Below are 26,626 nucleotides of genomic sequence, written 5' to 3'. Positions count from 1 at the left end.
ATCTCTGATGACCTATACGGTCTTTCAATAACGCAATACGGAACTATCATAACATTATAATCATATACTTTAAAATTATTTCTCAACAAACAATAAGAATCAACTCCTCATTTAAAGGAGAATTAGATTAGATTCTTACCGTTTGGAGATTCCCGATGACGAGCCCCCAATTGTTAGAAATAAAGAGTCTTCTAAACGATAGCAGTGCCTTTTCTCTCCGTCTTTTATTGAGTCGTGAATGAATCAGTACAAAGCAATGAAACCAACGTTGGGGAGCAAAGTATGCATCTCGCTCGTCTAAAGAAGAACATACAAGGATATACTGCGAAACTCAAAGGGAGTTCACTTCGCTAGCCAATAGGAACATGCATTACATCATACAGATATCACAGATAACGATTCCATATGGCGAAGGCTCCTCTCTTGCTGGAGAGCCTAAGACTCATATGGAAAAGGCTCCAGGTTCCATGGTAGCCTGCCGGACCTCTACATACACAATCGTACAAAGTACACGCAGACACAATGTATACACACAGAGAAAGAAAGAGAGAGAGAGAGAGAGAGAGAGAGAGAGAGAGAGCTCCATGCTAACATAAAACAGATGTTTGATAATGTATTCAGAATGGAATGTCTCAACTCAGCATTTTCCCTCTTGGACAGAGCTGAGATGTAGACCTATTTCTAACATAGGTCTAAGCAGAAAATTACATATTGTAATTTGTAGCAAATATAGGTAATGCTGTTGCACAGGGAGCCAAAACTCAAAGCACACTTTATGTCATGGGCCGAACAGGATAAACATTTATTGAACAGACTAAATATTTACTTATTTTTTCAACATTAATATGAATCGAAATACAGGATACAATATCATTCCAAAATAAATAAACTTCAACTTAAAATATTTTGCTCTCCATAAAAAAAATCTCCTGTCAATATTATATAAATTCAAAATATGAACATGCTGGAATATAAAAAAATCTGAAAATATAAATAAAAAAAGTCCTTTAAAGTAAAAGTTAAATCATAACAAATCAAAACATTCCATTTTATTGTCCCATTTAGTCAGAGCCTGATACTTGGCAACAAGTTCGTTTATGTTTGGGGTTAGTTTCTGTGTTGTGGAGATTCTCTGGATGGATTGCTGGTGTTCATCAGTGATACGACTCCTATGTGATGTTTTGTTGATTTTCATCACAGAGAATAGCTGCTCACATAGATATGAGCTCCCAAACATAGACAGGATTCGAGCCACATGTTGGCGGAGCTGGGGCATCGCTTCAGGAATGAAGCGAGTGAACTGTGCGGGCCCCGCAGTGTCGTACTTTGCCTTCAGTGTCCCTCTATCAGCTCCATCTGCATTTCTACAGGTACTGTTTCCACATCGACTGCAAATGGGTTGCGAAGCAGCTCGAAGTTACTATTCTGTGCCTCAAAGTCACTGAAACGCCACGCGAACTCTGCGCACAGTGTGCTGAGTTTTTTCATTTGGGAAAACTGTGGCGCTTACTTGGTTCAGTATTACTTGGCAACAGGGAAAATGAGACAAGTTACATTGGTGCATTTGTGTCTCCCATAAGCGCAGCTTCACTTGATATGCCTTCACTGCATCATGCATGTCAGTTATTATGCGCTCCCGTCCCTGGAGTTGGAAGATTAAAGCGCTAAGATGCGACGTTATGTCAGCCAGGAACGCCAACTCACATTTCCACTTTTCATTCCGCACAACTGTGGAGTCTTTCCCTTTACTGTCCATGAACTGGCAGATTTCCTCACGCAGCTCAAAGTGTCTTTTGAGAACTTTTCCCCAACTTAGCCACCGGACCTCCGTATGATAAGGCATATCGCCAAACTCAGAATCTATTTCCCGCAGAAAAGACTGAAATTGGCAGTGATTTAAACCATGGGCTCTGATAAAGTTTATGGTTTGTGTTACAGTTTTCATCACATGATCCATTTTTACCCATCCTTCCCACGAGTCCACTTTTTTCACCACACATCACCGGTGCGCCATCTGTTGTAAGTCCAACACGTTTTTCACATGGCAGTTTCATGTCGGTTACACTTTGAAATACATTTTCAAAGATGTCTTCTCCTTTCGTTACCCCTTGCATCAATTTAATGTCCAGTATTTCCTCTTTTTTCCGCACAAATTGGAGTCCACTCCACGGATGAATATTGCCAGCTGTGTCAGTCGTGTCAGTACTTTCATCCACAGCAAGGGAGTATGCCTTTTGCTCTTTCAATCAACTGTATTTTCAAATCAGTGGCCATCTCACAAACCCGATTAGCAGCCGTGTTTCTGCTGAGGCTTACATTTGCAAACGCCCCCGTTTTATCTGGACAAACGATGTCGCACACTTTCATCATACAGTTCTTCACGAATTCCCCCTCGGTAAACGGCCTTCCTGATTTGACGATCTCTTCGGCCACAATAAAACTTGCTTTCACAGCAGATTCACTTTGTGATTTCGCTTTGCTGAAAAACGCCTGCTGGGATTTCAAATACTTCTTTAACTCCTCTACGTTTTGTAGCTTTTGCCGCTTTTGTCCTGCGCCCTCATGTTTTGTCTCGTAGTGCCGTCTTAGGTTATACTCCTTCATTACAGCATCATTGCTTCCGCAAAGGAGACACACTGGTTTACCTGCAATTTCAGTAAACATATACTCATTCTCCCACCGGTTTTGAAAGCCTCTGTTTTCAGAATCCATTTTTCTCTTGCCCAATGTTGGGGTCTAGCTTTGATTTGATATTAGGGTTATATACATCAACAGACCGCTTGCTCTGAGGTAGTTGACGTGGGTTGCAGTTGGTGGCAATTGCACTGCACCATTGGATTTGTAGTGTGTGTTATTGGCACTTAATATCACAGGGCCATTAAAAACATATATAAAATGATCTCGCGGGGCGGATATAATTGTATGGTGGGCCGGATGTGGCCCACGGGCCTTGAGTTTGACACCTGTGCTGTAGCAAAACCTTGATTAATAGTAACCTTGGTTACTGCTAAAAAAAACATTGTTTCAACAGTCGTGGTTACTAGTCATGTTTAATACAATATTACTACAGTAAATCCATGGGTAGTTTTCATAAGGGTATAATTTATAAATGAGGATTGAAGATCATTGCCAATGTTTTAACACCTGAATTTAAATAAACCTGTAAAAATGGTCACACAAGCCCATTATAATACATGTCACATCTAGGTTTGTCATTAATTAGTGTAGATTGTTTGCATAGGTGATCCATCTTCATTAAAGTCCTAGCATTTCGGTTCAATCCAGCTCTCTGTGTCATTCTCTTGCCTGACAGACCCAAATGCAGACATACAGTTCATGACTCAGGCACAGGCTGTAGCGGAAGATAGAAGAATAATAAATCCATAAGGTGAGTAGAGATGAACCTGGGTAAAGAGTAATCTGACTGAACTAAACCCGGTGTATATGACCGGCGGAACAGAAAGTATAGAAAACTAAACTTAAAATGAACCGACAAGGAGGCAAGGCGATGAGTTACACACAAATACATTTATTTTTAAAACTACAAACGCCCTTCTACATAACAGAAACAGAACATTGGAATTGTCCTTTACATTTAAATACCACCTTCTTTTTTCTACATTTTATCCCATTTCAAAGGTAAATAGAGATGAACTTTGCTCACTGTGACAACCCTGGACAATGATTTTTTCTACGAGTCAGTAGAGAGCCTGAGTGGGTGAAACTTTTCGCAGTGAAGTGCAGTGGTATGACCTCTTTCCAGTATGCTCTCGCTCATGTTTTTTCAGTAACTATTTCCACTATGTGAACACTTGTAAGGATTTTCTCCAGTATGGATTATTTTGTGTTGTTCCAAGTTATAAGCTTTGTAAAAGGTTTTACCACATTCAGAGCACACATGATCTCTCACACCAGCATGTTTTCTCTGGTGCTGTTTTAAATTGTGCAGATGCCTCTCTGAAAGTCTTCCCATACTGATGGCAAGTGAAAGGCCTCTCTCCAGTGTGATTTATGTTATGCTTCATAAGATTTTCTTTAAGTTTGAAACTTTTCATACACTGAAGGCATGTAAAAGGCTTCTCACTGTGAACTCTTATGTGCTTAGTAAGGTTGCATTTATTTGTGAAACTCTTCATCTGAGGCGGCTCATCCATACGGTGCACTGGGGTACCACCCCACCTGGTGGAAGGTTTTTTTCCCCTCTTTTTAAATAAACATTTTCAAAGTAATTTTTTAACAATTATTTTAAGTATGTGTTTGTTTAAAATCCACACTAAAGTGTAATATATAACATATACACTCACCTAAAGGATTATTAGGAACACCTGTTCAATTTCTCATTAATGCAATTATGTAATCAACCAATCACATGGCAGTTGCTTCAATGCATTTAGGGGTGTGGTCCTGGTCAAGACAATCTCCTGAACTCCAAACTGAATGTCAGAATGGGAAAGAAAGGTGATTTAAGCAATTTTGAGCGTGGCATGGTTGTTGGTGCCAGACGGGCCGGTCTGAGTATTTCACAATCTGCTCAGTTACTGGGATTTTCACGCACAACCATTTCTAGGGTTTACAAAGAATGGTGTGAAAAGGGAAAAACATCCAGTATGCGGCAGTCCTGTGGGCTGAAAATGCCTTGTTGATGCTAGAGGTCAGAGGAGAATGGGCCGACTGATTCAAGCTGATAGAAGAGCAACTTTGCCTGAAATAACCACTCGTTACAACCGAGGTATGCAGCAAAGCATTTGTGAAGCCACAACACGCACAACCTTGAGGCGGATGGGCTACAACAGCAGAAGACCCCACCGGGTACCACTCATCTCCACTACAAATAGGAAAAAGAGGCTACAATTTGCAAGAGCTCACCAAAATTGTACAGTTGAAGACTGGAAAAATGTTGCCTGGTCTGATGAGTCTCGATTTCTGTTGAGACATTCAGATGGTAGAGTCAGAATTTGGCGTAAACAGAATGAGAACATGGATCCATCATGCCTTGTTACCACTGTGCAGGCTGGAGGTGGTGGTGTAATGTGTGGGGGATGTTTTCTTGGCACACTTTAGGCCCCTTAGTGCCAATTGGGCATCGTTGAAATGCCACGGCCTACCTGAGCATTGTTTCTGACCATGTCCATCCCTTTATGTTCACCATGTACCCATCCTCTGATGCTACTTCCAGCAGGATAATGCACCATGTCACAAAGCTAGAATCATTTCAAATTGATTTCTTGAACATGACAATGAGTTCACTGTACTAAAATGGCCCCCACAGTCACCAGATCTCAACCCAATAGAGCATCTTTGGGATGTGGTGGAACGGGAGCTTCGTGCCCTGGATGTGCATCCCACAAATCTCCATCAACTGCAAGATGCTATCCTATCAATATGGGCCAACATTTCTAAAGAATGCTTTCAGCACCTTGTTGAATCAATGCCACGTAGAATTAAGGCAGTTCTGAAGGCGAAAGGGGGTCAAACACAGTATTAGTATGGTGTTCCTAATAATCCTTTAGGTGAGTGTAAATCATTATGTGGGGGAAAATTAGCTTCCTTTTCATCCCTTCTCTCATCAAGAGTCCCGACCACCACCGACTGCACATGCTTGGGTGGAGCAGTGCCAACCAATGCTGACACAAGCATCACATCTGCAAAAGAAATTTAGCCAATCAGCAGCATCGATATTATGGCCTGAGGGGCGCTGAGAGAAGCACCCCAAACATGTGCAGTCGGTACTCTTGACATAGTCACGTTCCCTCTCTCCATCGTCTCATTGGACGACTGACAATCTCTGCCAATAGATTGTAATACTATAGCATGTATCATGCCGCAGTAGCATCCTCTACCCCAGATACGGCTCTGACAAGGATTGCAAACACTGGTTTCCTACCACCGCCTATACATCTTGAGAACAGATTTGAAGTATTAATGAATGAGGAATCCCCAAACGTGATGAATGTGATCGAACACAGACTGAATCAGCCAGTAGCTAACACTGATGTCAACAGGCACTCAAGGTCGAGCAGACAGCGGCATTCAGCTCAGAGTGCAGCCGGGCCCAGGACTCTGATAGTGGGTGACTCCATAATCAGAAACATTAGCAGCAGGGATACAACTACATGCTGCCTTCCACAAGCAACAACAGGGAACTTCAGAACATTCTGATGAAACATAAGACTGCAAATCGACTCATCATTCATGTGGGGAAGAATGATATTCATAAAGAGCAGTCAGAACTCCTTAAAAAGGATTTCAATGAACTTTTTGAAACACTTAAAAGACTGAAAGTTCAAACATTCATCAGTGGACCACTTCCAGCAAGAGGAACAAACAGGTTTTCACGGTTGCTTGGGCTTAATACATGGCTGCAAAAAACCTGCAATATAAAAGGAGTGAACTTCATTGACAACTTCAATCTTTTCTGGAGTCAGAGGCAACTGTTTCGACAGGATGGTCACCACCCAAACAAACTTCGTTCAAGAGTGCTTAAGGACAATATCTACTTCTCCCTCAATCATCCTTCTGCAGTGTGTGCCAATCCACTCAATCTGAATGGCACACACACACCTGGACACAGTATGAATGACCACAGGACTTCACTTCAGCACCTGAATGGACATGCAGTTGACAAATCACACAAGGACAATGATAACACCACTCAGCCACAACAATTTCTGCTCATGGACACAATCTCATCTGAGCCCTGCCCACAAAGTTCACCACAGACAGACTGTGACATGTTAGAACTGCTCCAAGATTCAGCACCCAAGGACGACTTTCTGGAAAACACCCAGGGAAACCAGAACAGCATATTACAGCCTCCAATAACACCAGAGCAACAGCCCCTCTCACCAGACACGTTATCCCTCTCTCCAGCATCTCCACATCTGTGCTTCTCAGAGAAAATGGAAGAACTGGTGTATGCTGGAACCAAACTATCCCACTCTTTTGCTGCAAGCCCCCAGATATCAAGCAAAAAACGTCAGGCCCCTCAAGCACTTGCGGGCCCAGCTCGCCCTCCCCCTCCTCCTGTGAGAGCTCTTCGACCTCTGCCACAACGCCAGGACTCACACCCTCCTCCATCTGCTCGAGGTGAACCAAAAACAACTGATACCAGCTCTCAGTGATATGTGTTGGGTCCCCGCTATGATAACAGTAACTTTCTCAAATGTTTACAAAACAAGCGGGAACCCAGTGTGCCTGTATCTTTCTCTATTGCTGTTCGATTACATCATAGAAAGTCTAAGGCCTTCAAAAGCCATACAGCAAACCCATCTAATCTGGTGCCTATTACACGCCAAACTTTTAAACATCTGCTCACTTAAAAATAAATCACTTCTAGTCAACGACTTAATAAGCACATACAACCTGGATTTTATGTTTCTAAATGAAACTTGGCTAGAAGACAGCTGTAGTGCAACAGTCCTTAATGAAACATCCCCTCCTAACTTTACTTTTTTGAGTGTCTGCAGAGAAGGTAGGAGAGGTGAGGGTTTAGCTGCTCTCTTTAAAGATGTCTATCAATGTAAGCAAATATCATTTGGGAATTACCCGTCTTTCGAATATCTGGGTAGTGTGTTAAAAGGTGCTCCACGCATTTTACTTATCATTATTTACAGGCCTCCAAAATACTCTCCAGCCTTCGCTGAGGACTTTACAGAACTGTTATCAACAATTACCTCAGAGTTTGACTGTTTTGCCATTGCTGGAGACTTTAACATTCACATAGATAATGCAGAAAACAATATGACAAAAGAAATCAAAACTGTTTTAAAAACTTTTGATCTGACTCAGCATGTACATGGACCCACACACAATCATGGACACACTCTAGATTTACTTATCAGTAAGGGTCTAAACATTTCATCGATTGTTATTAAGGATGTAGCACTGTCTGATCATTTCTGTGTTTTCTTTGATATACTGATCTCTCCTGCCATTGAAGCTAGATGTGTCTGTCAAGAAGAGATGCTTAAATGAGAACACTAGTGTACTATTTATGAAGGCTACATCTTTAACACCAAGTATATTTGCTGACTCTGTTGATTTTCTCCTTGATTCTTTTAACTCAAAAGTTAAAAGTGTAATTGAATATATTGATCCTGTGAAAGTCAGGAAGAAGGGTGGCAGACAAAAAGCACCTTGGAGAAACTCAACAGCAGTGCAGAATATGAATAGACAATGCAGAAAAGCAGAGCGCATGTGGCGGAAGACAAAACTTGTAGTCCATTATAACATCTACAAAGACAGCATCCATGCTTTTAATATGGAACTAGGCAAAGCTAGACAGACTTTCTTCTCGAATATTATAAACAGCAACTTAAACAACACACGCACTCTTTTTGCGACTGTAGAGAGACTGACAAACCCCCCAAGCCAGATTCCCAGTGAAATGCTCTCAGACAGCAAGTGCAGTGAGTTTGCTTCTTTCTTCTCTGAAAAAATCAATAATATCAGAAAGGTGATCAGCACATCCTTGAGTTGTGCTGGGGTCAGACAAATCAAACCACAACCTGAGAAAGTAGTTACTATGTCTGATTTCAAAGAAATTGATGGCAAAATTTTGGAAGAAACCGTACAGCACCTTAAAATTGAAAAAGATCATTGAAAAAGTTGTCTTCAATCAGCTGAACAAATTCTTGAACTCAAATGGATACTTTGACAATTTTCAATCTGGTTTCCGATCACATCACAGCACAGAGACAGCGCTCATAAAGTTAACAAAGGATATTCGCTTAAATACTGATACAGGAAAATTATCAGTACTGGTACTACTCGACCTCAGTGCTGCATTTGACACTGTCGATCACAACATACTTCTTGACCAGCATACTATCATCTGAAAAATATTGCAAGAATTAAATGCTGTTTCCAGTCAAGACCTAGAGAAACTTGTGCATGCTTTCATCACCAGCAGGGTGGATTATTGTAATGGACTCCTCACTGGCCTTCCCAAAAAGACCATAAGACAGTTGCAGCTCATACAGAACGCTGCTGCCAGGATTCTGAGCAGAACCAGAAAATATGAACATATCACACCAGTCCTCAGGTCTTTACACTGGCTCCCAGTTACATTTAGGATTGATTTTAAAGTATTATTACTGCTATATAAATCACTCAATGGGCTAGGACCTCAATATATTGCAGATATGCTCACTGAATATAAACCCAACAGATCACTCAGATCATTAGGATCACATCAGCTAGAAATACCAAAGGTTCACTCTAAGCAAGGAGAGTCTGCTTTTAGCTTTTATGCCAGCTGCAGCTGGAACCAGCTTCCAGAAGAGATCAGATGTGCTCCTACAGTAGTCACATTCAAATCCAGACTCAAAACACATCTGTTTAGCTGTGCATTTACTGAATGAGCACTGTGCCACTGTGTGTCCGACTGTTTGTACTGTATTTTATTTTATTTTAAACTGTTTCAATTATTGTTAGATAATTTTGTCATCCAATGTATTTAATTTATTTGTTGATCTGCAATCCCCTTCTCGATACGGCTCAGCCGAGGGAAGAAAGAACTGACACAGAGAACCAATGCTATCAAATCCTTCTTCAACGTTTATTGTCTCAACACTCTGTTTTATGGTCCAGAAAACCACATTCCACTGGACCCTCACCAATGAAATAGTTCTTTACCTTATATGGGGGTGACATACATGTTTGAGCTACGTGCGAAACGTGAGACAAAAACACATTCCTTAGAACATCTTTAGAGCAGGGAGCAGCTGTAGCTACCCCCAACAAGAGATACATCAAGAGGCCTTCATTATTCCACAATACATCACCAGAGAAGTTGTTGAGAAGCATTAATTATTCCACAATGCCCACTTTGATCCTGAAAGGATCACATAGCCTTCTCAACCAACTTCAGTGTTAGGTACACGCATATAATGCAGCATGGCGATATTATGCCTGTTTATCATTACATTCATCTTTTGCATTAGTAATTGTAGCAAACATGGGCCAAATAATAACATAAGTAGAATGCATATGGCAATCGATATAATGGAAAACATCCAGGGTGCGAATCACCCAAACACATTGAAAATTTCCCCATCTTCCCTGATGTTATCAGCAGCTAATTCTTTATTCAACTTATCCATTTCCTTTCATACCTTCATGAATTCACCATCATCATCAATGTGACCCAGGATGTATGTATAGCATTTGTCACCAAATATTTTATATATTCCTCCTCCATCTTTAGCCAAGAGTTAATCAAAACATTTAATACCTCTTGGCTGTCCAAAACTGTCTAGATATACTCAGGGTCACTTGAGGCATCACATTCTATGTACCTTCGTTTCCGGGAGTTTACCCGTACCTTCATAACAGAAACCTCTTCCTGTAACATTACCATAAAACATAAACTATCATACATTATTTCTAGGAACTGGAATTACACTTGTGACTCCTTGCTGTTGTGTTGATACTGAACGGGCATAGGCAAGCACGAACACCTGCCATATGCAAAGTGTCAGTAGGAATGTCTTCATGTTGACTGTTCCGGGTCCCTCCTCAGGTCCTCCTAATTCACAGATTCCCGGTTGGGCACTGGCGCTGCGTGTTCAGCTCCTCCAGTGCTTTCACCGTTCACCTCGAATCAGTAAGGCCCTCCTCTGGAGCAAGCTTCACGCGGCTTGCGTGGATCCACTGTGGTTGAAGGTCAGTTAGCACCCCGTTCTGGTCACCGGCAGTACAGATTGGCCCACTTTGGTTCACCTAACTTCGTTGGTTTCAGACACTTCACCAGAACCTGCTGATTCGAACAAATGAATAGGGCTTTCTGCAGGCAGAGGAGAGAGATATCATCATTTATGCCATTTAATATTTAATGAGGGAATCCAGATATTCTGCAATCACCACCTCCGTGTAACCTGTGGAGAGAAAGCTAAGCTGCCTTTGACCCCAAGGGGTCGGGAAAGGCTTACCCATTAGTATTTCAAATGCAGGGATTAACAACAGAGGACGGTGACATTCTGAGCTCAGTCAGCCGAATCTCTGTATTATTTATTTTGCCAAATTTTCACCATTTTATAATTTTACCTCACAGGAAAGCTTCTGTCCGTTTAGAATTGCAGTTCCGGGTGTGGTATTGAGTCGTGCGTCGTAGGCTTGTGTCTGTTGTTCTGTGCGCACATTAAGACACAAGACATACATTTTACTGCATTTTGTACCCCATTTATGCAATAAGTTTGATTTCACTTAATCTGAGGCCCAATGTTGTCAGATTCAGATGGATTTACCTATAACAATTTAATGTCTTTTACCAGTATTGATTGTATCATGGAAAAAGTCTCTTCAGCTTGATTCAGCTCTGGGCTTACCACAACTTCCCTTGCAGCCCACTTTGCTACCTCATCAGCATACTTCGAGTCTGTGTATATATCGATTGATTTACCTTTAGCCAAATGGCACGCTCTGATCAACGCAAACAACTCAGCAGCTTGTGTAGATTTATATGGGAGCAAATAATCTTCAATAATTCGATTTGGAAGTTCCATTACAGCTTAACCAAACAGGACCCATCAACGTTCCAATGGTTCCCCTCCTCCAGGGCGGATGATGAAACATCCGGCCTGTATAAAGTACATATTTCTAGGCGATCGAAGCAATCATTTTTGTCGTTAGAAAATTCACCTTCAATTAGCAAATTGTGTAATGATAATGTCGGGCCATACAGAGGAAGTTGGTTTAATGGTCAGATTAGCAGTAGCCAATAAAATAACTTCATACCCCGATCAATGTTGTGCTGTCATGTGGTAATGTTGTGCATGATTGTTCCTACCTGGTGGGAGGTATGCACAACTAATGGATGTGAGAGAACAATAAGTTCTGCATGTTGTACCATCAACGCCTCAGCAGTCACTGCTCACAAACATGCAGGGAGGTTTTGGCGACTGCCTCTAAAATTTTTTGACAAGTACGCCACTGGTCTATATGTTCCGCCATGGGACTGAGCGAGGATTGCTGCTGCTGTGCCTGTCGCCTCGTGCACGTACAGATGAAAGGGTTTATCATGATTTGGTAGTAATGTTCATTTCAGCAGTCCATTTGATAGGTTCCTCAGCCCTTGAGAGTGTTGCTTCTCTCAGGATTTTGTCATATACCGAGCAGTTTGGCACCCATGCTCGACAATAGTTCACTAAGCCCAATAAGCTTTGCATCTGAGTCTATGTTTTAGGGTGTTGGAAGGTATTAATCATCTTCACTCTGTCTGTGGAGACATATTGTTCCTTTCTGTAGTTCATGACCCAGATTGATAGTTCAGTTTCACCCATTGCATTTTTCTTTTGATGTCTTGAAGCCAGCCTTCACTAATACATTGCACACTGTAGTTGAAGCGGCTGTGCATGACATGATGTCCGGGCCGGAAAGCAGGATGCCGTCAGCATACTGCAATAGACCGGTGGCAGCTTGGTGTCCTTCAAAGTAGTGTGTACTACAGCAGAGAACACAGCAGGCGAGTCTCTAAATTCTGTTACTATTGGCCTCCATATGTGAATGTGATCAGCGGCTGTGTAATTGGCATAACTGACACTGAATTAACACAAATTACTAATACTAAAATGAGTGTGGTCTGCTGGAATTTAGTTAATAGTAGTGCACACATCCGGCACCACTGGTGACAATGTCATTAATTTTCAAATCTTGTGTTAATTTCCATGTATTATTAGCTTTCTTCATAGGATTAATTGATGATTTTTGTGATGAGTGAATGTGTTTCAAAATACCTTGTGACAGGCATTGCTATATTATTGGGCCAATGCCTTGTTCTTTTCTTTGAAAAATGGATACTGTTTGCAGTTTGCTATACTGGTAAGTTAAAGAGAGTTTGGCAACATATGGTCTTACATCAATAAAGCCCGCCTCATCTTTGTAGGCGGCCCATAGTGCTGGGTCGACGTTGAGCATTTCCTGTTTCGCAGCAGAAGTGTTATCAGACGTGGAGCTGCAAACTTCTCCGTAATGTCCTGTATACACAGACTGAAAATATACTGAGGGAAACAGTAATTGTAATGAGTTAGAATCAAAAGTTATTTTTCCCAATTTTATGCATCGGATTACAGACGAGTCAGGCAAAATCATGCATTTTAAACAAGTTTGTGTTATCTGGAGATGTTACGGGTAATTTTGGTGTCATATTACACTTCACAGGAATGCCATTCATTCCCACAGAGTTCAGAGTGCGTCCCGTAATAGAGCCCTCATAGCAATGCGCCGTTAATAAACTTTTAAATGCGGCAGTTTCGATGATAAAGGTATGCGGTTTTTAAATAGTAATTCTTTGCAATTAGTCAGCGTCTCTGACAATGTTATTGAAACGATTTTATATCCGTTTGGGCACTTGATTAAAGAAATGCAGCTGTTGTATCTTTGCTCGTATTTTTCTTTGACTCTGAATCGAATACATCCGTGGCTGCAGCGAATGAGTTACCCTTTATATTGTGTTAAATCGTGATACAACAGTGCGCATGGTGTCTTTGGTAAGCTAGGGGTTAAAGCTTTGTTCACTATAATATCATGTTTAGGCGGCTTGTTCTGAAACAGAGACCGCTGCGTGCATTTGATTAGTCTCTTTTCGTTCAGGACCTATATCCCAGAATGGTTTTATTTTATATTCTTCCACACCTCGTATGACCATATACTATTATATATTTATAATCTCACTGAGGGTCCGTTCACCCTTTTTTAACCATAGATTTTGGATTTACTCCTGAATTGATCTAACTACGTTTTTTCCTTTTTTCCCTCCTTTTTCCTTTTTCCTTTCTTTGACCACCCAGCCAAATTGCTGATGGCTTAGTATTATAATCTTATTTATTTCAAAACATCCATTATTTGGATTTTACTTAGATAACGGGCGGCTTATTTCCTGTCCCATAATGTCACCCTTTTAATAATAATAATAATACAAACAATTTCCCGATCGACACGGTTCCTGCAGATCAATAATGCAGATCAAATTCTCTCCGTCTTTTCCTTAGGACAATTACCGTCCTCTTCCTATTCATACCAGAATAAGGATATCCTTAAAACTGCTGCTGCGGTCGTGGGGTTTTTCCTATTTATAATAGAGCAAAAACCCTCCTTCCTATTTATAATAAGGCAAATTCATCCCTCTGACGGGGCCCCCGAGCAGAGTTATTAACGGAGTTAATATAGAGCCAAATTAAACTAAGTTTTATTCAATCTCTCATCAGACAGGAATACCTGATACTTAAATCAGTCTTACCTGTCTGGAGAAATCCAGACGAGCCCCCAAACTGTTAGATAATTTTGTCATCCAATGTATTTAATTTATTTGTTGATCTGCAATCCCCGTCTCGATACGGCTCAGCCGAGGGAAGAAAGAACTGACACAGAGAACCAATGCTATCAAATCCTTCTTCAACGTTTATTGTCTCAACACTCAGTTTTATGGTCCAGAAAACCACATTCCACTGGACCCTCACCAATGAAATAGTTCTTTACCTTATATGGGGGTGACATACATGTTTGAGCTACGTGCGAAACGTGAGACAAAAACACATTCCTTAGAACATCTTTAGAGCAGGGAGCAGCTGTAGCTACCCCCAACAAGAGATACATCAAGAGGCCTTCATTATTCCACAATACATCACCAGAGAAGTTGTTGAGATGCATTAATTATTCCACAATTATTCTTATTTTTTTATTCTTATTTTAATCTCTTCTATGTAAAGCACTTTGAATTACCATTGTGTATGAAATGTGCTATATAAATAAACTTGCCTTGCCTTGCCTATAGCAATGATGAACGCGGACACAGGAGCAGGATCTCGGCTGTCCAGTCTGCCCCCAAATTCAATAAGATCTCTTCAACAAAATCCATTTGAGAGGTGAAATTTGTTGGAGAAACTACGGGTAAATGAGCTTGGCCCAGATCAACCTGAAATCAACATCAAACAACAAGCTAACGAAAAGAGCAAAACGTACACACAATGCTTCTCCGTACTTGGTACAGAAGAAATGCTTGGCTAGCTGGATGTAGTAAAGCAAATGCCTTATTTTGCTTTCCATTTCTACTTTTTAAAGCGACGGGGACAGATGGAACATGGACTGTTTTAGGATTAAGGGACCTAAATATTTATCAGAGAGGTCGAAGAAACATGAGTCTACAAGAGTACATATGGACAATAGTGTCAAGCTAGCAATCCTTGGCAGAGTCAACATAGATACACAACTGGACGAAGGTCACAGAATCAGGTAAGAAAGCACAACGAAGAGGTGGATAAGAATAGGCACATTTTATCAAAGCATACCTGACTTCAATAATAGACTCATTGAGAAGTTTGCCACTCAGAAGGACAGATGGGAAAAATTCCTATACAAATAACATGTCTCTCTCTCTCTCTCTCTCTCTCTCTCTCTCTCACTCACTCACTCACTCACTCACACACTCACACACTCACACACTCACACACTCACACACGTTTGTAAAATTGTAATTTGTTTAATATTGGCATTAAATAATATAAATAATAAAAGAGAATTCAGTGTAAAAAGCCATTTACATCTGAACTTTGATTTATTGATAAATCAATCTGCCTCCATAACAAAAAAATGTGCGCACGCATTGGCTCAGAGCCCCACCTGAAAATTTGGGCACCAGCCGCCACTGCTCTTCATACAATAATTTCAGGTAAAAGGCTTCTCTTCTGTGTGAATTCTTATGAGTAACAAGAATGTTTTTACATTTGAAACTCTTCTCACGATGGCAGGTGAAAGAATGTTTTACTCTTGATCTTTGAGTTTCCTTTTTTGAAAATGATTTTCAGCCTGTGAGCCACTAAAAGATTTTAGTTCCATTTTGAAACAAAAAGGTGTCTGATCTGGATTGTGTTTCTCTTCCACTTCATTCAGTTCTTGACTTTCTTCTTTAACATTCATCAGATCTAAAATGAAAACACAAAATGTACTTTAATTTCATAGTACAAATAATACAATTAAGGAAATAAACCTCACCTCAATTTTTATAGCAGGTCAACAAGAATCTACAAGTGTCAATAATCTGTTGTCATGTGATGATTTTAAATGTAATCTGCTGCAATGTTTCAGGAATTCAATGTTTTGCGCAATTAAGCCATTTGATTGCTCTTCTTTTTTATTATATACATATATTTATACATTTACAGTATATACAGTTGAAGTCAGAAGATTTCAAACACCTTATCCAAATATATTTAAAATCTTTTTCACAATCCCTGGCATTTAATCGTAGAAAACATTCCCTGTCTTAGGTCAGTTCGGATCACTACTTTATTTTAAGAATGTGAAATAGAGAGAATGATTTATTTCAGCTTTTATTTCTTATCACATTCCCAATGAGTCAGAAGTTTGCATGCACTTTGTTAGTATTTGGTAGAATGGTCTTTAAATTGTTTAACTTGGGTCAAATGTTTTGAGTAGTCTTCCACAAGCTTCTCACAATAAGTTGCTGAAATTTTGGCGCATTCCTCCAGACAGAACTGGTACAACCGAGTCAGGTTTGTAGGTCAGAACTTTGGGATGGCCACACCAGTACCTTGACTTTGTTCTCCTTAAGCCATTTTGGCACAACTTTGGAGGTATGCTTGGGGTCATTGTCCATTTGGAAGTCCCATTTGTGACCAAGCTTTAACATTCATGCTGATGTCTTGAGATGTTGCTTCAATATATCAACTAGGGCTGTCAATCGATTCCAATTTTTAATCGAATTAATCACACGGTGTCCCGATGTAACGAACACTGGACGAGATGGATACAATTGCAGGAAACAACTTTATTAGTAGACAGGCAAAAGTACAAAGGGGCAAATCCAGAGGAGCGTAGTTAAGAGGAGAGCGTGAGGTCAAAGCCAGGAGATCAGATAAACAAAACAAAACACGAGAATGAACAAACTGGGAAAGACAAGCGAAACACTAGAGTTGGCGAAGCAGATGAGTGACAAAACAATAACCAACAACGGTAAGGAGAAAGGGCAGGGTATAAATAGAGAAAATAAACAGTGCAGGTGAAACTAATATTCTGGTGATTGGGAACGAGTGTGAGAGCTGGAAGGGGCGGAGTGGACTTGGGAACTGGAGTTCGTGACACCCGATTAATTAATCGTGATTAATCGCCTTTAATCACATATACAAATATATGCTGAGAAAGCCCCTCATATAACAATAATTCAATATATAATAATTAAATAATTATACATAGTTATCTTTAAATATTTAACAATTATATATATATATATATATATATATATATATATATATATATATATATATATATTATATAAAATTGTTAAATATTTAAAGATAACTATGTATAATTATTTCATATATATATATATATATATATATATATATAAATAAAAAATATTCAGATCATTAAAATGCATTACATTCCTGTAGCAGAAGATTTAATAATTGATAAATCAATATAAAAGCGGCTTTAGAATACAGTGTATTGTTTACTATCATATTATTGATCATAAGTCAATCATTGACACACTGTTCACAAATATTCATTTCACAAGTGAATTTGTCAATCAGTTGGAGATTTATTATGAAGGCTTGTTTAAGGACCCGTCAATAAACACCTGCGTCAGACATGCTTGTGTAGCGTCTCGGGTGTGTTGGGTCATAAACAAACATTTTTAGGTCACTGAGTCAAGTTAAATATAGTTTAATACTTAGAACACATCTTGAGATCTCTTAGTTCGGATTTGCGCTCCATCGAGTGTTTTGAACGCAAGAACATAACTAATGTTTGTGTTGTGCTGCTGCTGGATGGTTGTTTTCATCACTGTATAAACTGCGCGTTACCACACAGCTGAAGTTTCACTTACTGCCCTCTAGAGTAAACAGGTGGTACTACAAGACTCAGGAATGTTCCTTATTACGGTCCGGGGACATTGCGATTAATTGCGTGAATTTTTTTAGCGCGTTATTTTAAAAAAAATGAATCGCACTGAATTAACGCGTTAAATCGACAGCCCTAATATCAACATAATTTTACTTCCTCATGATGCCATCTATTTTGTGAATTACAACAGTCCCTCCTGTTGCAAAGCACCCCCAAAACATGATGCTGCCACCTCCATGCACCCTTTTTCCTCCAAACATAATGATGGTTATTATGGCCAAAGAATTACATTTTTGTTTCATCAGACCAGAGGAAAGTTCTCCAAAAAGATTCTTTGTCCCCATGTGCACTTGCAAACTGTAGTCTGGCTTTTTTTTGTAGTTTTGGAGCAGTGGCTTCTTCCTTGCTGAGCAGCCTTTCAGGTTATGTGGATATAGGACTAATTTCACTGTGGATATAGATACTTGTCTACCTGTTTCCTCCAGCATGTTCACAAGGTTATTTGCTGCCTTTCTGGGATTTTTTTGCACTTTTATCACCAAACTATGTTCATCTCTTGGAGACAGAATGCATCTCCTTCCTGAGTGGTATGATGGCTGGAATTGTAATATAGACAATTAAAAGGAAAACAATCTGTCTGTAAACAATTGTTGGAAAAATTACTTGTGTCATGCACAAAGTAGATGTCCTAAACAAAACTATAGTTTGCTAATATTAAATCTGTGGAGTGGTTAAAAAAAATTGTTTTAATGACTTAATGACTTTTAATAACTTCTGACTTTAACTAATATATATATATATATATATATATATATATATATATATATATATATATATATGTAACACTCTCCAATATTAAAGTTGAGTTTACACTATTTTGGGATCTTCTGTACCGTTTCTAATGATAGGTTGTGGTGTGGAGAAAATAAATAGCAACACTGATGAAATACCAATAAACCAAGTGTATTTACAACATAAACAATATTTACAATAATAACAAACAAGGTGTGGTGTATACATGTAAATGTGAAGTCCAGAGTGCACAGAGTTATATACAGTGTTCAGATCAGCCTCACCGGGTGTTTGTATAGTCCGTGAGCACGCTCAAGTGATGAAGTGATGAATGACCAATGTCCTCTGATAAAAGTAATCCTGGCTGCGAGCCAAACAAATATACTCCTCGAGAGGAACGGCGTCTCAGCGTTTCCAGGTCAGTCACAAGCCTATATCCAATTGAATGAGTGAGCGGTTTTGTGAATGTGCGTACTCGCAAATGAGCGCTGACAACCGGCATAGCGGTTCTTTAAATAGAAAGCGAAAGTTACTTCCTGTTTACGTGGCAGGAAAACACGTAAGACGAAACCACGCGAAGATCTCGCGTGAACAGAGATGGGGAACAACACACAACAGCTGAGGGATAAACAGGAGTACAGGGGAAAGCAATATAACAAATAGGCATTAATGACAAACATAATTAGTTTAAAGTCATGAACTTTATATAAATAACATCCCCTTATGTGGCCACGCTACATAGCGTGGCCACATAAGGGGATGTTATTTATATAAGGTTCATGACTATATATATACACACACAGGTATATATAGTGTGCTAGTGTGCTATTTGCATTTGGAATCTGTTGCAGTCAACTCTCAATATGAGATCCAAAGAGCTGTCACTATCAGTGAAGCAAGCCATCATTAGGCTGAAAAATCAAAACAAACCCATCAGAGAGATAGCAAAAACATTAGGTGTGGCCAAATCAACTGTTAGGAACATTCTTAAAAAGACAGAACGCACCGGTGAGCTCAGCAACACCAAAAGACCCGGAAGACCACGGAAAACAACTGTGGTGGATGACCAAAGAATTCTTTCCTTGGTGAAGAAAACACCCTTCACAACAGTTGGCCAGATCAAGAACACTCTCCAGGAGGTAGGTGTATGTGTGTCAAAGTCAACAATCAAGAGAAGACTTCACCAGAGTGAATACAGAGCGTTCACCACAAGATATAAACCATTGGTGAGCCTTAAAAACAGGAAGGTCAGATTAGAGTTTGCCAAACAACATCTAAAAAAGCCTTCACAGTTCTGGAACAACATCCTATGGACAGATGAGACAAAGATCAACTTGTACCAGAGTGATGGGAAGAGAAGAGTATGGAGAAGGAAAGGAACTGCTCATGATCCAAAGCATATCACCTCATCAGTGAAGCATGGTGGTGGTAGTGTCATGGCGTGGGCATGTATGGCTGCCAATGGAACTGGTTCTCTTGTATTTATTGATGATGTGACTGCTGACAAAAGCAGCAGGATGAATTCTGAAGTGTTTTGGGCAATATTATCTGCTCATATTCAGCCAAATGCTTCAGAACTCATTGGACGGCGCTTCACAGTACAGATGGACAATGACCCGAAGCATACTGCGAAAGCAACCAAAGAGTTTTTTAAGGGAAAGAAGTGGAATGTTATGCAATGGCCAAGTCAATCACCTGACCTGAATCCGATTGAGCATGCATTTCACTTGCTGAAGACAAAACTGAAGGGAAAATGCCCCAAGAACAAGCAGGAACTGAAGACAGTTGCAGTAGAGGCCTGGCAGAGCATCACCAAGGATGAAACCCAGCGTCTGGTGATGTCTATGCGTTCCAGACTTCAGGCTGTAATTGACTGCAAAGGATTTGCAACCAAGTATTAAAAAGTGAAAGTTTGATTTATGATTGTTAATCTGTCCCATTACTTTTGGTCTTTTACTTTTCGGTCCCTTAAAAAGTGGGAGGCACATATACAAACTGTTGTAATTACTACACCGTTCACCTGATTTGGATGTAAATACCCTCAAATTAAAGCTGAAAGTCTGCAGTTAAAGCACATCTTGTTCGTTTCATTTCAAATCCATTGTGGTGGTGTATAGAGCCAAAAAGATTAGAATTGTGTCGATGTCCCAATATTTATGGATCTGACTGTATATACTACTCAACACATTTTTTTAACTATTCAACTATTATACCCCTTTTATATACAGAGAAAAGATTTCATTGAGTAAAGCCTACATTTACATTTTATATTAAGGAAACTCATTTTCATTGTGTGGAACCAATGTTGAATTACATAAAACCAAAGGATTTGAGTAAACCTCACTTAAATTTGATTTGTCCAAATAACTATTATGAACTTTGCAACCTGCTAACACAGGGCTCGACAATAAGGACTGCCTGATGGCCCGGGCCAGTGTGAGAAAGATTCGGGACAGTTGCTAGAACTGTCACTTGCCCGATTGGGCCAATGCTGCATTTATAATGTTAGTACAAGCAAACAACAAGCGAGAGAGCACAAAAATGACACAGAGCGAACAAAGTCTTCTAACCAAGGAGCGAGTGGACTCAATGCTACAATACTGTTTTGATCACGCAGACCGGGAGATGTTCAGGCGTCTGACGCGGATGATTTGAATGGGCTGCTGCCTTCAGGCAAGCACGCCCACTCTGAGGCTGACGCCCAGATGTCCAACATGCTTGCCCGGGCCGCCGTCAGCATGGGGCCAGACTGGAACCCTCCGTACTCCCCACAGCCTTTGCGGCTAGATGATTGGTTTCTCTGGTCTGTGCGCCGCTCACAACCATGCCCCCCTGGTGCTTGATGAGCTAAGGAGTTGCAGGAGGGCCATGGCATGCAGGGCGGAAGCGGGCTGTCCGGTGGCGCTGTAGGCTTTGGAGGTTAGTGAAGGTGTGGAGGACACCCTTCTCCACCCGTCACCATGCCTCTCGCTCATCCGCTCTCACTACGTGTACATGGCTGTCCCCCAGGTGGTCAGAGCAGTTGCAATCCACCCTGTGCTCCCTCTAAGGTCTGTTGAATGACGCCTTCACTGACCTCCAAAGCCTACAGCGCCTCCGGACAGCCCACTTCCACCCTGCATGCAAGTCCACCAGGCCAAGGCTCTTAAAATTCTGCACTTGGGTAGTCCTGATCCCGACGTGCAGCAGGAACTGCGCTCAGCAACCGACCTCACCATCAGGGCCACAAAGGCCACAGCGCGGTCACTCGGGGAGGTGATGGCCACTCTCGTGGTTCAGGAACGTCATTTGTGGCTGAACATGGACAAGACATGCTTCCTCGACGCACCCGTCTCCCAGTTCAGACACCGTCGAGGACTTCACCCAGCAGTTCTCAGCGGTGAAAAAGCAGACGAGGCCATATCTCACATCATGCCCCGCTGCACCTCCAGTGCGGGCCTTGCCCCATCTGCCCACCAAGGGCGTCCTCCTGCGACACCTAAGAAACACACAGCTCGCCTCAACCTGGGCCCAGCTCTCAGCCCCAGCGTCGAGCACCCCACAGGAGGCGCACGCCCCCATCTCACGAACCCCTTCGAGGACCCGGAAGGCTTCCTGAGACGGACGACCCAGCGACCAAGAAGTTTGCTCCGGAGCTGGTAAGCAGACTACTCCGTCCCCCGGTGGAGGGCTGGGAGGAGATTTTTCAGTTAAGTTTATTTACTTTGCCGCACCCCCTTCGGGCTGCGGTACCCACATTCTCAATAAAAGAGCAATTCCCTTTGTCTCTGGGTCACCTGGCAATCAAATGCCATTCTCACGGCACTCTGCCGCCACACCTCAACAGTCCCGGCACATTGGACGCAGACCTCTCGACTCCAGCCCCACGACTGTTGTTCCCTGACCGTCCGGTTCTGACGAGTCTAGAGGACGCCTCCGCAGGACCTACTCCTCAGTCACTAACCTGCCCCTGCCGGGTGTGCGGAGCAAGGTAAGTGCTTCGAGTCTTCTCTCAGCACCAGAGCCTCGGGATGCGTTTTTGCCTCCCGATGCCACATTACCTACTTAACCCCGCTGCGAAGCCCCGCCAGGTACATAAAAAATAATTGTCCCCTTAGTGCCCCTAGCACGGAGCTTGGATGCATGGCTCTTGCTTCCAATCCGTTATGCAATTCAGTTTGCCAGCCCCCCCCCTTCGGGGGCATCCGATTAACCGCAGTACATGCCGAAGATGCCAAATCAATGCGTGCGGAAATCGCGACTCTCTTACTCAAAAACGCGATAGAGCCTGTCCCTCCAACCGAGATGAAGAAGGGTTTCTACAGCCCTTACTTCATCGTACCCAAGAAAGGCGGTGGCTTACAACCGATCTTGGAAGCGAGTTTTCAATCGGGCTTTGTGAGCAAGCTCACCCCAGTTCAGAGCATCTCTTTTCTCGGCATGGAATTAGGCACGGCGGTCCCCTTAAAACATTTCCAGAGGCTTCTGAAGCATATGGCATCCTCCGCGGCGGTCGCGCCACTGGGGTTGATACATATGAGACCGATTCAGCACTGGCTCCAGACTCCAGTCCCGAAACGAGCATGGCACCGCGGCACGCACCATGTGTTCATCAACCCTGCCTGCTGACAAACTTTCAAACCCTGGACAGACCTCTGCTTTCTACGGACAGGAGTCCCCTTGCAGCAGGTGTCCCAACGCATCCTGGTCACCACAGACGCCTCCAAAGTGGGTCGGGGCGCCATGTGCAACGGGCACGCAGCCGCGGGGCCGTTGGAACGGGGCCCTTCTGTGCTGGCACATCAACTGCCTAGAGTTGTTGGCTGTACTTTTTGCCCTGCAGAGGTTTCTCCTGCTAATTCAGGGCAGCGTACATAAATCGCCAAGGTTGTGTACGCTCCCGTCACATGTCAAAACTCGCCCGACGTCTCCTCCTTTGGAGCCAGCAGCAACTCAAGTCGCTACATGTCACTCATATCCTGGGCAACCTCAATGTGGTAGCGGACACGCTATCACGACAACGCTTGCCCAGTGGAGCGTGGAGGTTTCACCCCAGTCGGTCCAGCTGATTTGAGGACGGTTCGGCAAGGCCCAGGTAGACACGTTCGCCTCCCGAGAGACCTCCCACTGCCCGCTCTGGTATGTCCGAATAGAGGCTCCCCTTGGAGCAGACACGCTGGCACACAGCTGGTTCTCGGATCGCGTACTCCTCGCGACAGCCCCTCCCTGGCAAATCCCCCTGAGGAAGGACCTTCTTTCTCAGGGACGGGGCATGCTCTGGCATTCGCACCCAGACCTCTGGAACCTCCATGTCTGGCCCTTGGACGGGATGCGGAAGATCTAGCTGATCTACCAAGCCAGAGCCCCTTCTACCAAGCAACTTTACGCCCTGAAGTGGCGCTTGTTCGCAAATTGGTGTTCTTCCTGGGAGGAGAGGTTGGAGGTGAGGCTGTCCCCCTCCAACTTGGTGTATATAGCTGCTATCACAGCCCACCACGACACAGTAGATGGCAAGTCTTTGGGTAAGCACAACTTAATTATCAGTTTCCTAAGAGGTGCCCGGAGGTTAAATCCCTCCCGGCTGAGCCTGTTCCCCTCCTGGGATCTCTCAGTGGTCCTCTCAGTCCTTCAGAGACCCCCCCTTCGAGCCGCTAGAATCAGTTGGACTCAGAGCCCTCTCCTTGAAGACGGCCCTCCTGATTGCGCTTGCCTCCATCAAAAGTGTCGGGGACCTGCAAGCGTTCTCTGTCAGCGACACCTGCCTGGAGCTCGGTCCGGCAGACACTCACATGATCTTAAGACCACGACCGGGCTACGTGCCCAAGGTTCCTACCACTACCTTCAGGGACCAGGTAGTGAACCTGCAAGCGCTGCAGCCCCTTCGTTGCTGTGTCCGGTACGTGCTTTGCGTATCTACTTGGACCGCACGCAGAGCTTTAGATGTTCTGAGCAGCTATTTGTCTGCTTTGGTGGACAGCGGAAAGGGAACGCTGTCTCCAAACAGAGGCTTTCCCAGTGGGTAGTGGACTCCATTACGTTGGCCTATTGCACCGAAGCCGTGCCACCCCCCCCCCCCCCCCGTGGGTCTGAGCACACTCAACAAGAAGTGTTGCGTCCTCATGGGCACTGGTCAGGGGCACCTCCCTAGCAGACATATGCAGAGCAGCGGGTTGGGCAACACCCAATACCTTTGCGAGATCTCATTTGAGATTGTAAAAACATCCCCGTGTTTTCTCAGGTCCGAGCCGGTAGAACTCCCTGGATGACTCCTCCCTAGCTCTCTGAACTGCAAATTCAGCAGAGGAATACACGACCAAGACCAATGCGGGTACTCAATTTACCCTGTACTAGAATAGGTGCTCCACAGGACGGGCTACCACGTGGACTTCTCCTCCTGTGTGTATTTTCCGCGGTACGGTCCCCTTGCGAGCAGTCTCCCTTGGGCAGTCCTCTCGGACCCCGGTCGCCATGTTTGTAGCAACTTCTCCCTCCCAATGAGGTAGGATCTACCACCACGCTATTCTCCACATGTGACCTAAAAGCCCATGTGATGTATTTCACCAATTTTTACCTCCCCCAGTCTGGGCAGGTGTGGTCTCCGCAGGGTCTCTCCCCCCTGAAAGAATAGGAAAACTGGGAAAGATCCCCGATGCGTATGATAGCGTTAAGATGGCCCCAGCCACTTTAACTCTATGCGAGAAACAGGGAGAGAAAAGGCACGGCTGGTGCGGCCTGCTCCCATTTTTGGCATGTCGCCTTGTTCCCCCCGGTTGGGGGTAAAGAACCAGAAGGCTTTGACAATTTTATAGGGCGTTGGGGAAGGGTACGTGCAGCCTGGCACAGCTGGTTGCTTTGGCACGTAAAATACCTGCCAGCTCCTGTGTCAGCAGTACACGTACATGGCTCAGCGCATGGCGTGATTTAAATTGGACCCCTAGTGTCGCTTCTTCGACACAACGTCTAGGTTACGGATGTAACCTCCATTCCCTGATGGAGGGTTGTGTCCTCCCGGCCACGTCGATGAACCTAGCCACTGTTGCGGCCGAACCTCATTGTCGGCTCCTCAGAAAAATCCTGATTGAAACAGATGCATTTCCCTCCCTTTATACCCATATGTCCGGGGGCGGGACATGCAAATTCTGTCTGCCAATTTCTCATTGGCCTTTTCTCATAGATCAGAGATGCAAAAGGCTCTCAAGAGAGACCCCTAGTGTCGCTTCTTCAACACAACGTCTCGTTCCCTCCATCAGGGAATGGAGGTTACATACGTAACCTAGACCAGTGGTTCTCAAACTTTTTACACCTAGTACCACCTCAGAAAATATTTGGTTCTCCAAGTACCACCATAACGACCAACATTAAAATACAGTAGTAGTAGGCCTAACTATTCAGCTACAGTTATGCACAGCTCAAAAACCAGGCAGTTTTATTTATAATAAGAACATTTATTATTGTCAGCCATTGTAACAACACAGTTTTAACATCAACACTGCACTGTGCTGCTTACATAGAGGATGCCATTTGAGATGCGATGGATTCATGCATTCATTGCTAAGAACTTTGCCACATACCACACACTGCGGCCTGGGCTCTTCCTCTCTCCCGCTCCAAATAAATCCAAATTTGATATAGTTTGGGTCATAATTTCTCACTATTTTGTAGCGTTTGCTGCTGCTAGCAGATGCTCTGGGGACTTCACTGGCGATATCAAAGTTGCCACTGTTAGCACCTGTGCTCAGTTCACTCTTGTCCTCTTCAGTTCTTGTACTTGAAACATTCTCCTCCTGATCCGAACTTCTCTTGCCAGATTGAAGCCACGATAGCAGTTTTGAACTTTTCATAATTTTATCATCCACCTAACATTCATTTATATTTAACCTTTTCACAAAATTTGCTGCCCTCAAGTGTGCGTTTTTCAAGGCAACCGTTATAGAACGCATCACTTTATTGTTTCCATGGTGACGCGTCATTGCTTGTCACGTGACCACAGCCACTG

The 26,626-nt window shown here is 42.8% G+C and overlaps 1 pseudogene; it reads right to left on the bottom strand.

Moving 5' to 3' along the window:
* Positions 1-1,024: 1,024 nt before the first annotated feature.
* On the bottom strand, positions 1,025-26,471 carry LOC127648949 (general transcription factor II-I repeat domain-containing protein 2A-like; annotated as a pseudogene).
* Positions 26,472-26,626: the final 155 nt, after the last annotated feature.

Source organism: Xyrauchen texanus, chromosome 9 (assembly GCF_025860055.1).
Source record: "Xyrauchen texanus isolate HMW12.3.18 chromosome 9, RBS_HiC_50CHRs, whole genome shotgun sequence".
Lineage (NCBI taxonomy): Eukaryota > Metazoa > Chordata > Actinopteri > Cypriniformes > Catostomidae > Xyrauchen > Xyrauchen texanus.
Note: the sequence above shows the minus strand (reverse complement) of the source record. Positions and strands in the feature narration are given on the sequence as shown.